The 12990-nt window shown below is 51.5% G+C and overlaps 4 non-coding genes and 1 pseudogene across 4 annotated transcripts; all 5 read right to left on the bottom strand.

Annotated features, from left to right (window-relative positions):
* Nucleotides 1–5270: 5270 nt before the first annotated feature.
* Nucleotides 5271–5390, bottom strand: LOC141053458 (5S ribosomal RNA). Its single transcript, XR_012221190.1, has one exon. It is a non-coding gene; the product is annotated as a 5S ribosomal RNA (ribosomal RNA).
* A 654-nt stretch (nucleotides 5391–6044) lies between these two features.
* LOC141053284 (5S ribosomal RNA) lies at nucleotides 6045–6163 on the bottom strand. The gene has a single exon (XR_012221033.1). It is a non-coding gene; the product is annotated as a 5S ribosomal RNA (ribosomal RNA).
* Nucleotides 6164–8505: 2342 nt separating this feature from the next.
* LOC141053450 (5S ribosomal RNA) lies at nucleotides 8506–8625 on the bottom strand. Its single transcript, XR_012221183.1, has one exon. It is a non-coding gene; the product is annotated as a 5S ribosomal RNA (ribosomal RNA).
* Nucleotides 8626–9701: 1076 nt separating this feature from the next.
* LOC141053498 (5S ribosomal RNA) lies at nucleotides 9702–9810 on the bottom strand (annotated as a pseudogene).
* A 2339-nt stretch (nucleotides 9811–12149) lies between these two features.
* Nucleotides 12150–12269, bottom strand: LOC141053451 (5S ribosomal RNA). Its single transcript, XR_012221184.1, has one exon. It is a non-coding gene; the product is annotated as a 5S ribosomal RNA (ribosomal RNA).
* Between the last annotated feature and the right edge of the window lie 721 nt (nucleotides 12270–12990).

The following is a 12990-nucleotide window of genomic DNA, read 5'->3' on the forward strand; positions in this document are numbered from 1 at the left end:
GCTCAGAGCCGCTGAGCTCACTGATCGGCTGCTGACGTGACGTCAGCGTCGCAGCCAATGCCACAGACCTGGAGCAGCGGTGAGACTCTCCGGTGGACCCGGGTAGGGTGAGTACAGGGCGGTTTGTTGCTTTCTAAAAGCCTGCAACCTGGGAAGAACATTTAATGAAAGGGAACAACCCCTTTGACTGTCTGCAGCGCGCCACACCTAGGAAGCGCACAGTCACTTGCAAGCGAGCACGCACATATGCTTGCACATGGCCACACCTCCTATTTGCCCCTGCAGCCTCAGCGCCAGCAAGTGTCAGACTGTCCTGTCTGTCTTATTATCATTAATATTTCATAGAATCATAGAATCATAGAATCGTAGAGTTGGAAGGGACCTCCTGGGCCATCTGGTCCAACCCCCTGCTCAAAGCAGGATTCGCTAAATCATCCCAGTCAGATGTCTGTCCAGCCTCTGTTTGAAGACTTCCATTGAAGGAGAACTCACCACTTCTCGTGGCAGCCTGTTCCACTCATTGATCACTCTAACTGTCAAAAAGTTTTTTCTAATATCTAATCTGTGTCTCCTCCCATTCAGTTTCATCCCATTGCTTCTAGTCTTTCCTTGTGCAAATGAGAATAAAGTTGATCCTTCTACAATGTGACAGCCCTTTAGATATTTGTAGACAGCTATTAAGTCTCCTCTCAGTCTTCTCTTTTGCAAACTAAACATTCCCAAATCCTGCAACCTTTCCTCATAAGACAGGGTTTGCAGACCGGTCACCATTCTGGTCGCTCTTTTCTGAACTTGTTCCAGTTTGTTGATGTCTTTTTTAAAATGTGGTGCCCAAAACTGGACACAATATTCCAGATGAGGTCTGACCAAAGAGGAGTAGAGGGAAATAATGACTTCACGTGATCTAGACTGTATGCTTCTGTTAATACATCCTAGAATTGCATTTGCCTTTTTTGCTGCTGCATCACACTGTTGACTCATATTCAGTCTGTGATCTATTAGTATACCCAAGTCTTTTTCACATGTGCTGTCACTTAGCCCTATTCCTCCCATTCTATATATGCTTTTTCCATTTTTATTGCCCAGATGTAGTACTTTGCATTTCTCCCTGTTAAAAACCATTCTGTTAGTTGCTGCCCACTTCTCCAGTTTATTTAAATCTTTTTGAATCCTCTCTCTCTCTTCTCTAGTATTAGCTATCCCTCCTAGCTTTGTGTCATCAGCAAATTTAATCAGTTTACCCTCAATTCCTTCATCTAAATCGTTGATAAAGATGTTGAACAATACAGGGCCCAGGACAGAGCCCTGTGGTACCCCACTTGAGACATTCTTCCAACTGGATGTGCAGCCATTTACGACCACTCTTTGGGTCCGATCACTAAGCCAGTTATGAATCCACCTAACAGTTGCCTTGTCCATTCCATACTTAATCATTTTTTCAATAAGGATTGTATGAGAGACTTTGTCAAATGCTTTGCTGAAGTCAAGATATACTATATCTACAGAATTTCCTTGATCCACCCAATCAGTGATACCGTCATAGAAGGAAATTAAGTTAGTCTGACATGACTTATTAGTTACAAACCCATGCTGACTCTGTTTAATCACTTCATTCTTATCCAGGTATTGACATACATGTTGTTTAATAATTTGTTCAAAGATCTTTCCTGGTATAGAAGTCAGACTCACCGGCCTATAGTTGCCTGGGTCCACCTTCTTCCCCTTTTTGAAGATAGGAACAACATTTGCTCTTCTCCAGTCTTCTGGCACTTCTCCTGTTCTCCAAGAATTTTCAAAGATTATAGAGAGGGGTTCAAAAATTTCTTCTGCTATCTCCTTCAGTACTCTGGGGTGTAATTCATCTGGACCTGGAGACTTGAATTCATTTAGGCTAGCTAAGTGTTTCCTCACTATCTTTCTGTTTATAGATATCCTGGATTCTTCTATTCCCTTAATAGGACAGTGAATAACAGTTGATGTTACATTTCGTTTCTGAGAGAAAACAGATGCAAAATAGGAATTTAAAAGTTCAGCCTTCTCAGCATCCTGTCTTACCATTTCATCATTTTCATCCTGTAAAAATCCTATAGCATCTTTGACTTTTCTTTTACTTTTGACATATCCCCAAAATCCTTTATTATTGCTTTTGACATCTCTTGCAAGCCTCAATTCATATTCAGCTTTAGCTAATCTGATTTGTGCCCTGCAGGTTCTGCAGACAGCATTATATTCTTCTTTAGATATGCCTCCCTCTTTCCATTTTATAAACATTTTTTTCTTCCTTTTTAGCATGTGCTTAAGTTCTGTGTTCATCCATCCTGGTTTCCTTAACTGCTTCCTATTCTTCCCTCTTTTCGGAATTGTTAACAACTGTGCTTTGAGAATTTCATTTTTCAAGATTTCCCATCCTTCCTGGACATTTTTATCTTTAAGGATATCCAGCCATTGGATCCCTCCAATTCTCTTTCTGAATCCCTTAAAATCTGCCTTTCTGAAATCTAACCTTGACGTCTGAGTCTTCACAGGTCTTCCGCCTCTAGTTATCCAAAATTCTAAAATAGCATGGTCGCTACCTCCTAGGGTCCCAGCCACTTTTACCTCCTCAACCATTTCCTCCCTGTTTATAAGGATTAGATCCAAGGTAGCAGTTTCCCTTGTTTTCTCCCTTACCTTTTGGAAGATAAAGTTGTCAGCAAGAGAGGATAAGAATTTCCTTGACCTGTTAGTTTTGCCTGAGAGAGATTCCCAACAAATGTCTGGATAGTTGAAATCTCCCATGACAACTATGTCATATTTTTTGGAGAACTTGGCCATTTGATGCATAAAGAGTTCATCCATAGCTTCAGCTTGCACAGGCGGCCTGTAGTAAATGCCTACAATGGTGTCCTTTCCATTGTTCTGTCCTTGTATTCTTACCCAAACAGTTTCCACAGAACTCCCAGTCTCTGAAGCTTCAATCTCTGTGCAGATATACGCGTTTCTAACATACAATGCGACACCCCCTCCTCGTTTATCAAGTCTGTTTCTTGCAAATAAGTTGTATCCTTCTAGTCTTGTATTCCAATCATGTGTATTGTCCCACCAAGTTTCAGTGATTCCAATGACATCATATTTCTTTTCCTGTGTTAGTAGTTCCAATTCTCCTTGTTTGTTGCCCATGCTTTGTGCATTAGTATAGAAACATTTTAGTTTGTGATTGGTTTCTCTTTCTCCAATATTTTTATTAATTAGATTCTTTCGTCTTTGTTCTTCCTTTCCACTTCTAATAGCAGAGTTCTCAATAGCATTTGTCAGGTGTATGGCTTTTTCTGGTCTTTTGCTTCCCTTCCCATGTTGTTCTAGTTTAAAGCTCTCCTTACAAGTGTAGCAAGGCGACTTCCAAATACATGCTTACCAGTCTTCGTAAGGTGCACCCCATCTCTAGCAAGTAGTCCATCGTATAAGTAGTTCACTCCGTGATCCAGAAATCCAAATCGTTGCTGACGGCACCATCGACGTAGCCAGTTGTTCACCTGAGTTCATTTGCGTGCCATTTGCGTGCCTTAGCAGGAAAATACCCCCAATTCCCTCCCGCTCCTTCCTAGTGTAGGGTCGGACAGGTTCGCAGGATGCAGTGACGAGACACTAAACGAATGGTGGTTTTCGAAATTACTTTTATAAAACCCTAGCCGAAGGGCTAGGCTGAACAAAACAAGGAATAAGTACAACACCAACAGTCCACGCAGGGACTCAACAATCTTAACCCAATATAGTTTCACTTAGCATTCCAGGGACTGCTGGGTTCGGTAGCGTGGCCGCGTTGAGGTCGCTGAGGCGGCTGTCCTGAGGAAAGTGATGTCGGTGGGGGCAACAGGCCCTGAAGAAAATAATACCGTTGGGGGGCAACAAGCCCTGAAGAAAACGAGGACGTTGGGGCGCAACAGGTCCTGAAGAAAACGGGGACGTTGGGGCGCAACAGGCCCTGAAGGAAACGCTGCCGCTGTGGCGCAACAAGCCCTGAAGGAAACGCTGCCGCTGGGGCGCAACAGGCCCTGAAGGAAACGGGGACATTGGGGCGCAACAGGCCCTGAAGATAACGCTGCCGCTGGGGCGCAACAGGCCCTGAAGGAAACGCTGCCGCTGGGGCGCAACAGGCCCTGAAGAAAACGCCTCCGCTGGGGCACAACAGGCCCTGAAGAAAACGCTGCCGCTGGGGTGCAACAGGCCCTGAAGAAAACACTGCCGCTGGGGCGCAACAGGCCCTGAAGAAAGCAATGCCGTTGGGTCTCAACAGGCCCTGAAGTAAATGATGGAGGTGGCGCGCGGTGATGACGCAGTTCCCCAGAAAGGCCTGTAGCCGTCCTTTACCAAGGAGTCTCTTCCTAAGCCAGGGTAGCGAGCCTTTAATCCCGCCTGTGACAAGGTGGCGTATCTTGAGGCCAATGGTGGCCGGGTCGGCGTGATGGGGGAAGGCTGGGGGGAAGGGCCCAGATCTCTGAGGCCTGGTTACCGGTACTCACGGCCACAACCGGAGGTATAGTTCCTCTCTCTCTAAGGCGGGGTTTAGCGGGGATAATTCTCTCAGAATGGGAGCGGGGAGCAGTCTCTGGGCACAGTCTCTCACGTCTCTCTTGTCGGTAAATCGGCCGCTTTCTCCTCGCAGGCTCCTCTCGGTACCCCTGCAAGTCACCCTGTGTCCTGCCTTCACTCCCTCTCTTCCCCAACTGCCACTTCAGCGCGTCCCCTGCTCCTTTTACCCTAGCCCCTCCCCCTGTTGCCCTGACAACCTCAGTCGCATGTCTCCCTTTGTAATTCCCCTGTTGTGCTTCCTTCAATAACTCTGATGGCGGTCCCCTTGGTTCCGGCCCAAACACTATATGGGGGTCCTCCTCCCCACACTAGTACTGAATTTGGGTCCTGGGCAGCCGTCTGATTGGGTTAGTTACACAAGCTTCTTTGCAGAAGAAGACGTTACTTCTGCCAGCCGGCCGGCCTCTAAAGATCATCCCCTGGGCGCCCGCTGAATGCCTGGCCCCTTAACGGCCCAGGATGCTTATGACGCCTTCATTTCCAGAAGGCAGGCTGAGGGGTCAATAAGCACTCTTAGCTGCGGCAAGGAGCTTGGTGTGAGGCATGCGAGGAGGCGTGGTAGCGTCCCTAGCTGCAAACCATCTCAGAGGCATCAGAGGCATTATGCGGCTTGGGGCTTCCAGCTTAGGTAATGTTGGTGTCTGATAAGGCGCCCCTGTATACTAGCCGAGCTGGGCCAGGGAGCAAAATGTCATCAAAATGGTCTACAGCACTCAGTGTTCCCAGGAGGTCTACCATCCAAGTACTGTCCAAGCCCATCCCCGCTTTGCTTCCGAGTTCGGATGAGATCGGGCGTATCCAGGGTGGTATGGCCAGTAGACACGGCTTGGTCCATCGCCTGGCCAGCCTGCCTCAGGCTCGCGTGGTGGCGAGAACTCTGACCATGTGGAGGCGGGCTCCGAAGGGCCGATGCAAAGGCTGGGCCGACCCTACAGTCTTTGTTTGTTTTGCAGTGAAACCACGCGCCGCAGCAGGGCCCGAGCATCATTTGTCTTTAAATATGGCTCCACGCAGGGTCTCCTGCAGGATAAACCATTCATCTGGGGGGACGTGACAGAAGGAGCAAGCTTGAGCAGCCGCAACTTGAGGCGGATTGAGACGTCCAGGAGCGAATGAAGGAAGAGGGTGAGATGGTTGCCAGTGACTGTGTGCTGCTCTTCAGGGGGGTCTTGTTGCCTGCAAAGGTGTCCTGCTTGCTTCGGCCTGTAAACTGGCCTCCAGGTTGCCGGCGGATGCCCCCAAGCCCGCGGGAGGCGCTGGTCCTGTTGAAAGGAAGCCTAGTATTAAAAGTAAATAAGCAACAATGCTGGAGGACCACGGTGATGAGAAGGATGCTGGCAGTTTGCACGGACGAAATATCGCAAGAGAGAAAGCAAATGAAAAGAGGAAAGAAGCATGTGTGCCCTTGTGAAAGGGAATGGAAAAAAGGAATAGAGGACAGTGACCCCTGCTGGTGGAAGGAAGGAAAAAGCAAAAGCCTACAGCACCTGGTATTCCCAGGCGGTCTCCCATCCAAGTACTAACCAGGCCCGACCCTGCTTAGCTTCCGAGATCAGACAAGATCGGGCGTGTTCAGGGTGGTGTGGCCGTAGGCAGAGACAAGCTTCTCACTTGCTGCTTTTCTACTATGCAGTCTGGCTGCCGGCTGCCCTGTCCAGTGCTCAGCAAGAAAAAATTGCAGAGCTGGAAATGAACCCGGTCTAAAGGAGCGCACCTGTTCCTTAATCACGCCTGGCTGGGCGCTCCTTTTTGGACTGTCTCACTTATCGCCAGTGCTCAGCAAGAGGCCCTTTTGTAATTTCCTTTGTCTTCACTTTTTTGCTGGCTCTCTTAAAGGGGTTGTAGGCAGAACGCCCCGCTCAGAGCCGCTGAGCTCACTGATCGGCTGCTGACGTGACATCAGCGTCGCAGCCAATGCCACAGACCTGGAGCAGCAGTGAGACTCTCCGGTGGACCCGGGTAGGGTGAGTACAGGGCGGTTTGTTGCTTTCTAAAAGCCTGCAACCTGGGAAGAACATTTAATGAAAGGGAACAACCCCTTTGACTGTCTGCAGCGCGCCACACCTAGGAAGCGCACAGTCACTTGCAAGCGAGCACGCACATATGCTTGCACATGGCCACACCTCCTATTTGCCCCTGCAGCCTCAGCGCCAGCAAGTGTCAGACTGTCCTGTCTGTCTTATTATCATTAATATTTGCGTGCCTTAGCAGGAAAATGCCCCCAATTCCCTCCCGCTCCTTCCTAGTGTAGGGTCGGACAGGTTCGCAGGATGCAGTGACGAGACACTAAACGAATGGTGGTTTTCGAAATTACTTTTATAAAACCCTAGCCGAAGGGCTAGGCTGAACAAAACAAGGAATAAGTACAACACCAACAGTCCACGCAGGGACTCAACAATCTTAACCCAATATAGTTTCACTTAGCCTTCCAGGGACTGCTGGGTTCGGTAGCGTGGCCGCGTTGAGGTCGCTGAGGCGGCTGTCCTGAGGAAAGTGATGTCGGTGGGGGCAACAGGCCCTGAAGAAAATAATACCGTTGGGGGGCAACAAGCCCTGAAGAAAACGAGGACGTTGGGGCGCAACAGGTCCTGAAGAAAACGGGGACGTTGGGGCGCAACAGGCCCTGAAGGAAACGCTGCCGCTGGGGCGCAACAAGCCCTGAAGGAAACGCTGCCGCTGGGGCGCAACAGGCCCTGAAGGAAACGGGGACATTGGGGCGCAACAGGCCCTGAAGATAACGCTGCCGCTGGGGCGCAACAGGCCCTGAAGGAAACGCTGCCGCTGGGGCGCAACAGGCCCTGAAGAAAACGCCTCCGCTGGGGCACAACAGGCCCTGAAGAAAACGCTGCCGCTGGGGTGCAACAGGCCCTGAAGAAAACACTGCCGCTGGGGCGCAACAGGCCCTGAAGAAAGCAATGCCGTTGGGTCTCAACAGGCCCTGAAGTAAATGATGGAGGTGGCGCGCGGTGATGACGCAGTTCCCCAGAAAGGCCTGTAGCCGTCCTTTACCAAGGAGTCTCTTCCTAAGCCAGGGTAGCGAGCCTTTAATCCCGCCTGTGACAAGGTGGCGTATCTTGAGGCCAATGGTGGCCGGGTCGGCGTGATGGGGGAAGGCTGGGGGGAAGGGCCCAGATCTCTGAGGCCTGGTTACCGGTACTCACGGCCACAACCGGAGGTATAGTTCCTCTCTCTCTAAGGCGGGGTTTAGCGGGGATAATTCTCTCAGAACGGGAGCGGGGAGCAGTCTCTGGGCACAGTCTCTCACGTCTCTCTTGTCGGTAAATCGGCCGCTTTCTCCTCGCAGGCTCCTCTCGGTACCCCTGCAAGTCACCCTGTGTCCTGCCTTCACTCCCTCTCTTCCCCAACTGCCACTTCAGCGCGTCCCCTGCTCCTTTTACCCTAGCCCCTCCCCCTGTTGCCCTGACAACCTCAGTCGCATGTCTCCCTTTGTAATTCCCCTGTTGTGCTTCCTTCAATAACTCTGATGGCGGTCCCCTTGGTTCCGGCCCAAACACTATATGGGGGTCCTCCTCCCCACACTAGTACTGAATTTGGGTCCTGGGCAGCCGTCTGATTGGGTTAGTTACACAAGCTTCTTTGCAGAAGAAGACGTTACTTCTGCCAGCCGGCCGGCCGGCCTCTAAAGATCATCCCCTGGGCGCCCGCTGAATGCCTGGCCCCTTAACGGCCCAGGATGCTTATGACGCCTTCATTTCCAGAAGGCAGGCTGAGGGGTCAATAAGCACTCTTAGCTGCGGCAAGGAGCTTGGTGTGAGGCATGCGAGGAGGCGTGGTAGCGTCCCTAGCTGCAAACCATCTCAGAGGCATCAGAGGCATTATGCGGCTTGGGGCTTCCAGCTTAGGTAATGTTGGTGTCTGATAAGGCGCCCCTGTATACTAGCCGAGCTGGGCCAGGGAGCAAAATGTCATCAAAATGGTCTACAGCACTCAGTGTTCCCAGGAGGTCTCCCATCCAAGTACTGTCCAAGCCCATCCCCGCTTTGCTTCCGAGTTCGGACGAGATCGGGCGTATCCAGGGTGGTATGGCCAGTAGACACGGCTTGGTCCATCGCCTGGCCAGCCTGCCTCAGGCTCGCGTGGTGGCGAGAACTCTGACCATGTGGAGGCGGGCTCCGAAGGGCCGATGCAAAGGCTGGGCCGCCCCTACAGTCTTTGTTTGTTTTGCAGTGAAACCACGCGCCGCAGCAGGGCCCGAGCATCATTTGTCTTTAAATATGGCTCCACGCAGGGTCTCCTGCAGGCTAAACCATTCATCTGGGGGTCATGACAGAAGGCGCAAGCTGGAGCAGCCGCAACTTGAGGCGGATTGAGACGTCCAGGAGCGAATGAAGGAAGAGGGTGAGATAGAATCATAGAATCGTAGAGTTGGAAGGGACCTCCTGGGCCATCTGGTCCAACCCCCTGCTCAAAGCAGGATTCGCTAAATCATCCCAGTCAGATGTCTGTCCAGCCTCTGTTTGAAGACTTCCATTGAAGGAGAACTCACCACTTCTCGTGGCAGCCTGTTCCACTCATTGATCACTCTAACTGTTAAAAAAAAATTTCTAATATCTAATCTGTGTCTCCTCCCATTCAGTTTCATCCCATTGCTTCTAGTCTTTCCTTGTGCAAATGAGAATAAAGTTGATCCTTCTACAATGTGACAGCCCTTTAGATATTTGTAGACAGCTATTAAGTCTCCTCTCAGTCTTCTCTTTAGCAAACTAAACATTCCCAAATTCTGCAACCTTTCCTCATAAGACAGGGTTTGCAGACCGGTCACCATTCTGGTTGCCAGTGACTGTGTGCTGCTCTTCAGGGGGGTCGTGTTGCCTGCAAAGGTGTCCTGCTTGCTTCGGCCTGTAAACTGGCCTCCAGGTTGCCGGAGGATGCCCCCAAGCCCGCGGGAGGCGCTGGTCCTGTTGAAAGGAAGCCTAGTATTAAAAGTAAATAAGCAACAATGCTGGAGGCCCACGGTGATGAGAAGGATGCTGGCAGTTTGCACGGACGAAATAGCGCAAGAGAGAAAGCAAATGAAAAGAGGAAAGAAGCATGTGTGCCCTTGTGAAAGGGAATGGAAAAAAGGCATAGAGGACAGTGACCCCTGCTGGTGGAAGGAAGGAAAAAGCAAAAGCCTACAGCACCTGGTAATCCCAGGCGGTCTCCCATCCAAGTACTAACCAGGCCCGACCCTGTTTAGCTTCCGAGATCAGGCGTGTTCAGGGTGGTGTGGCCGTAGGCAGACAAGCTTCTCACTTGCTGCTTTTCTACTATGCAGTCTGGCTGCCGGCTGCCCTGTCCAGTGCTCAGCAAGAAAAAAATGCAGAGCTGGAAATGAACCCGGTCTAAAGGAGCGCACCTGTTCCTTAATCACGCCTGGCTGGCGCTCCTTTTTGGACTGTCTCACTTATCGCCAGTGCTCAGCAAGAGGCCCTTTTGTAATTTCCTTTCTCTTCACTTTTTTGCTGGCTCTCTTAAAGGGGTTGTAGGCAGAACGCCCCGCTCAGAGCCGCTGAGCTCACTGATCGGCTGCTGACGTGACGTCAGCGTCGCAGCCAATGCCACAGACCTGGAGCAGTGGTGAGACTCTCCGGTGGACCCGGGTAGGGTGAGTACAGGGCGGTTTGTTGCTTTCTAAAAGCCTGCAACCTGGGAAGAACATTTAATGAAAGGGAACAACCCCTTTGACTGTCTGCAGCGCGCCACACCTAGGAAGCGCACAGTCACTTGCAAGCGAGCACGCACATATGCTTGCACATGGCCACACCTCCTATTTGCCCCTGCAGCCTCAGCGCCAGCAAGTGTCAGACTGTCCTGTCTGTCTTATTATCATTAATATTTGCGTGCCTTAGCAGGAAAATACCCCCAATTCCCTCCCGCTCCTTCCTAGTGTAGGGTCGGACAGGTTCGCAGGATGCAGTGACGAGACACTAAACGAATGGTGGTTTTCGAAATTACTTTTATAAAACCCTAGCCGAAGGGCTAGGCTGAACAAAACAAGGAATAAGTACAACACCAACAGTCCACGCAGGGACTCAACAATCTTAACCCAATATAGTTTCACTTAGCCTTCCAGGGACTGCTGGGTTCGGTAGCGTGGCCGCGTTGAGGTCGCTGAGGCGGCTGTCCTGAGGAAAGTGATGTCGGTGGGGGCAACAGGCCCTGAAGAAAATAATACCGTTGGGGGGCAACAAGCCCTGAAGAAAACGAGGACGTTGGGGCGCAACAGGTCCTGAAGAAAACGGGGACGTTGGGGCGCAACAGGCCCTGAAGGAAACGCTGCCGCTGGGGCGCAACAAGCCCTGAAGGAAACGCTGCCGCTGGGGCGCAACAGGCCCTGAAGGAAACGGGGACATTGGGGCGCAACAGGCCCTGAAGATAACGCTGCCGCTGGGGCGCAACAGGCCCTGAAGGAAACGCTGCCGCTGGGGCGCAACAGGCCCTGAAGAAAACGCCTCCGCTGGGGCACAACAGGCCCTGAAGAAAACGCTGCCGCTGGGGTGCAACAGGCCCTGAAGAAAACACTGCCGCTGGGGCGCAACAGGCCCTGAAGAAAGCAATGCCGTTGGGTCTCAACAGGCCCTGAAGTAAATGATGGAGGTGGCGCGCGGTGATGACGCAGTTCCCCAGAAAGGCCTGTAGCCGTCCTTTACCAAGGAGTCTCTTCCTAAGCCAGGGTAGCGAGCCTTTAATCCCGCCTGTGACAAGGTGGCGTATCTTGAGGCCAATGGTGGCCGGGTCGGCGTGATGGGGGAAGGCTGGGGGGAAGGGCCCAGATCTCTGAGGCCTGGTTACCGGTACTCACGGCCACAACCGGAGGTATAGTTCCTCTCTCTCTAAGGCGGGGTTTAGCGGGGATAATTCTCTCAGAACGGGAGCGGGGAGCAGTCTCTGGGCACAGTCTCTCACGTCTCTCTTGTCGGTAAATCGGCCGCTTTCTCCTCGCAGGCTCTTCTCGGTACCCCTGCAAGTCACCCTGTGTCCTGCCTTCACTCCCTCTCTTCCCCAACTGCCACTTCAGCGCGTCCCCTGCTCCTTTTACCCTAGCCCCTCCCCCTGTTGCCCTGACAACCTCAGTCGCATGTCTCCCTTTGTAATTCCCCTGTTGTGCTTCCTTCAATAACTCTGATGGCGGTCCCCTTGGTTCCGGCCCAAACACTATATGGGGGTCCTCCTCCCCACACTAGTACTGAATTTGGGTCCTGGGCAGCCGTCTGATTGGGTTAGTTACACAAGCTTCTTTGCAGAAGAAGACGTTACTTCTGCCAGCCGGCCGGCCGGCCTCTAAAGATCATCCCCTGGGCGCCCGCTGAATGCCTGGCCCCTTAACGGCCCAGGATGCTTATGACGCCTTCATTTCCAGAAGGCAGGCTGAGGGGTCAATAAGCACTCTTAGCTGCGGCAAGGAGCTTGGTGTGAGGCATGCGAGGAGGCGTGGTAGCGTCCCTAGCTGCAAACCATCTCAGAGGCATCAGAGGCATTATGCGGCTTGGGGCTTCCAGCTTAGGTAATGTTGGTGTCTGATAAGGCGCCCCTGTATACTAGCCGAGCTGGGCCAGGGAGCAAAATGTCATCAAAATGGTCTACAGCACTCAGTGTTCCCAGGAGGTCTCCCATCCAAGTACTGTCCAAGCCCATCCCCGCTTTGCTTCCGAGTTCGGACGAGATCGGGCGTATCCAGGGTGGTATGGCCAGTAGACACGGCTTGGTCCATCGCCTGGCCAGCCTGCCTCAGGCTCGCGTGGTGGCGAGAACTCTGACCATGTGGAGGCGGGCTCCGAAGGGCCGATGCAAAGGCTGGGCCGCCCCTACAGTCTTTGTTTGTTTTGCAGTGAAACCACGCGCCGCAGCAGGGCCCGAGCATCATTTGTCTTTAAATATGGCTCCACGCAGGGTCTCCTGCAGGCTAAACCATTCATCTGGGGGTCATGACAGAAGGCGCAAGCTGGAGCAGCCGCAACTTGAGGCGGATTGAGACGTCCAGGAGCGAATGAAGGAAGAGGGTGAGATAGAATCATAGAATCGTAGAGTTGGAAGGGACCTCCTGGGCCATCTGGTCCAACCCCCTGCTCAAAGCAGGATTCGCTAAATCATCCCAGTCAGATGTCTGTCCAGCCTCTGTTTGAAGACTTCCATTGAAGGAGATCTCACCACTTCTCGTGGCAGCCTGTTCCACTCATTGATCACTCTAACTGTTAAAAAAAAATTTCTAATATCTAATCTGTGTCTCCTCCCATTCAGTTTCATCCCATTGCTTCTAGTCTTTCCTTGTGCAAATGAGAATAAAGTTGATCCTTCTACAATGTGACAGCCCTTTAGATATTTGTAGACAGCTATTAAGTCTCCTCTCAGTCTTCTCTTTAGCAAACTAAACATTCCCAAATTCTGCAACCTTTCCTCATAAGACAGGGTTTGCAGACC

Source organism: Dendrobates tinctorius, unplaced genomic scaffold (assembly GCF_039654945.1).
Source record: "Dendrobates tinctorius isolate UK_male_01 unplaced genomic scaffold, ASM3965494v1 ptg000165l, whole genome shotgun sequence".
NCBI classification, from domain to species: Eukaryota; Metazoa; Chordata; class Amphibia; order Anura; family Dendrobatidae; genus Dendrobates; species Dendrobates tinctorius.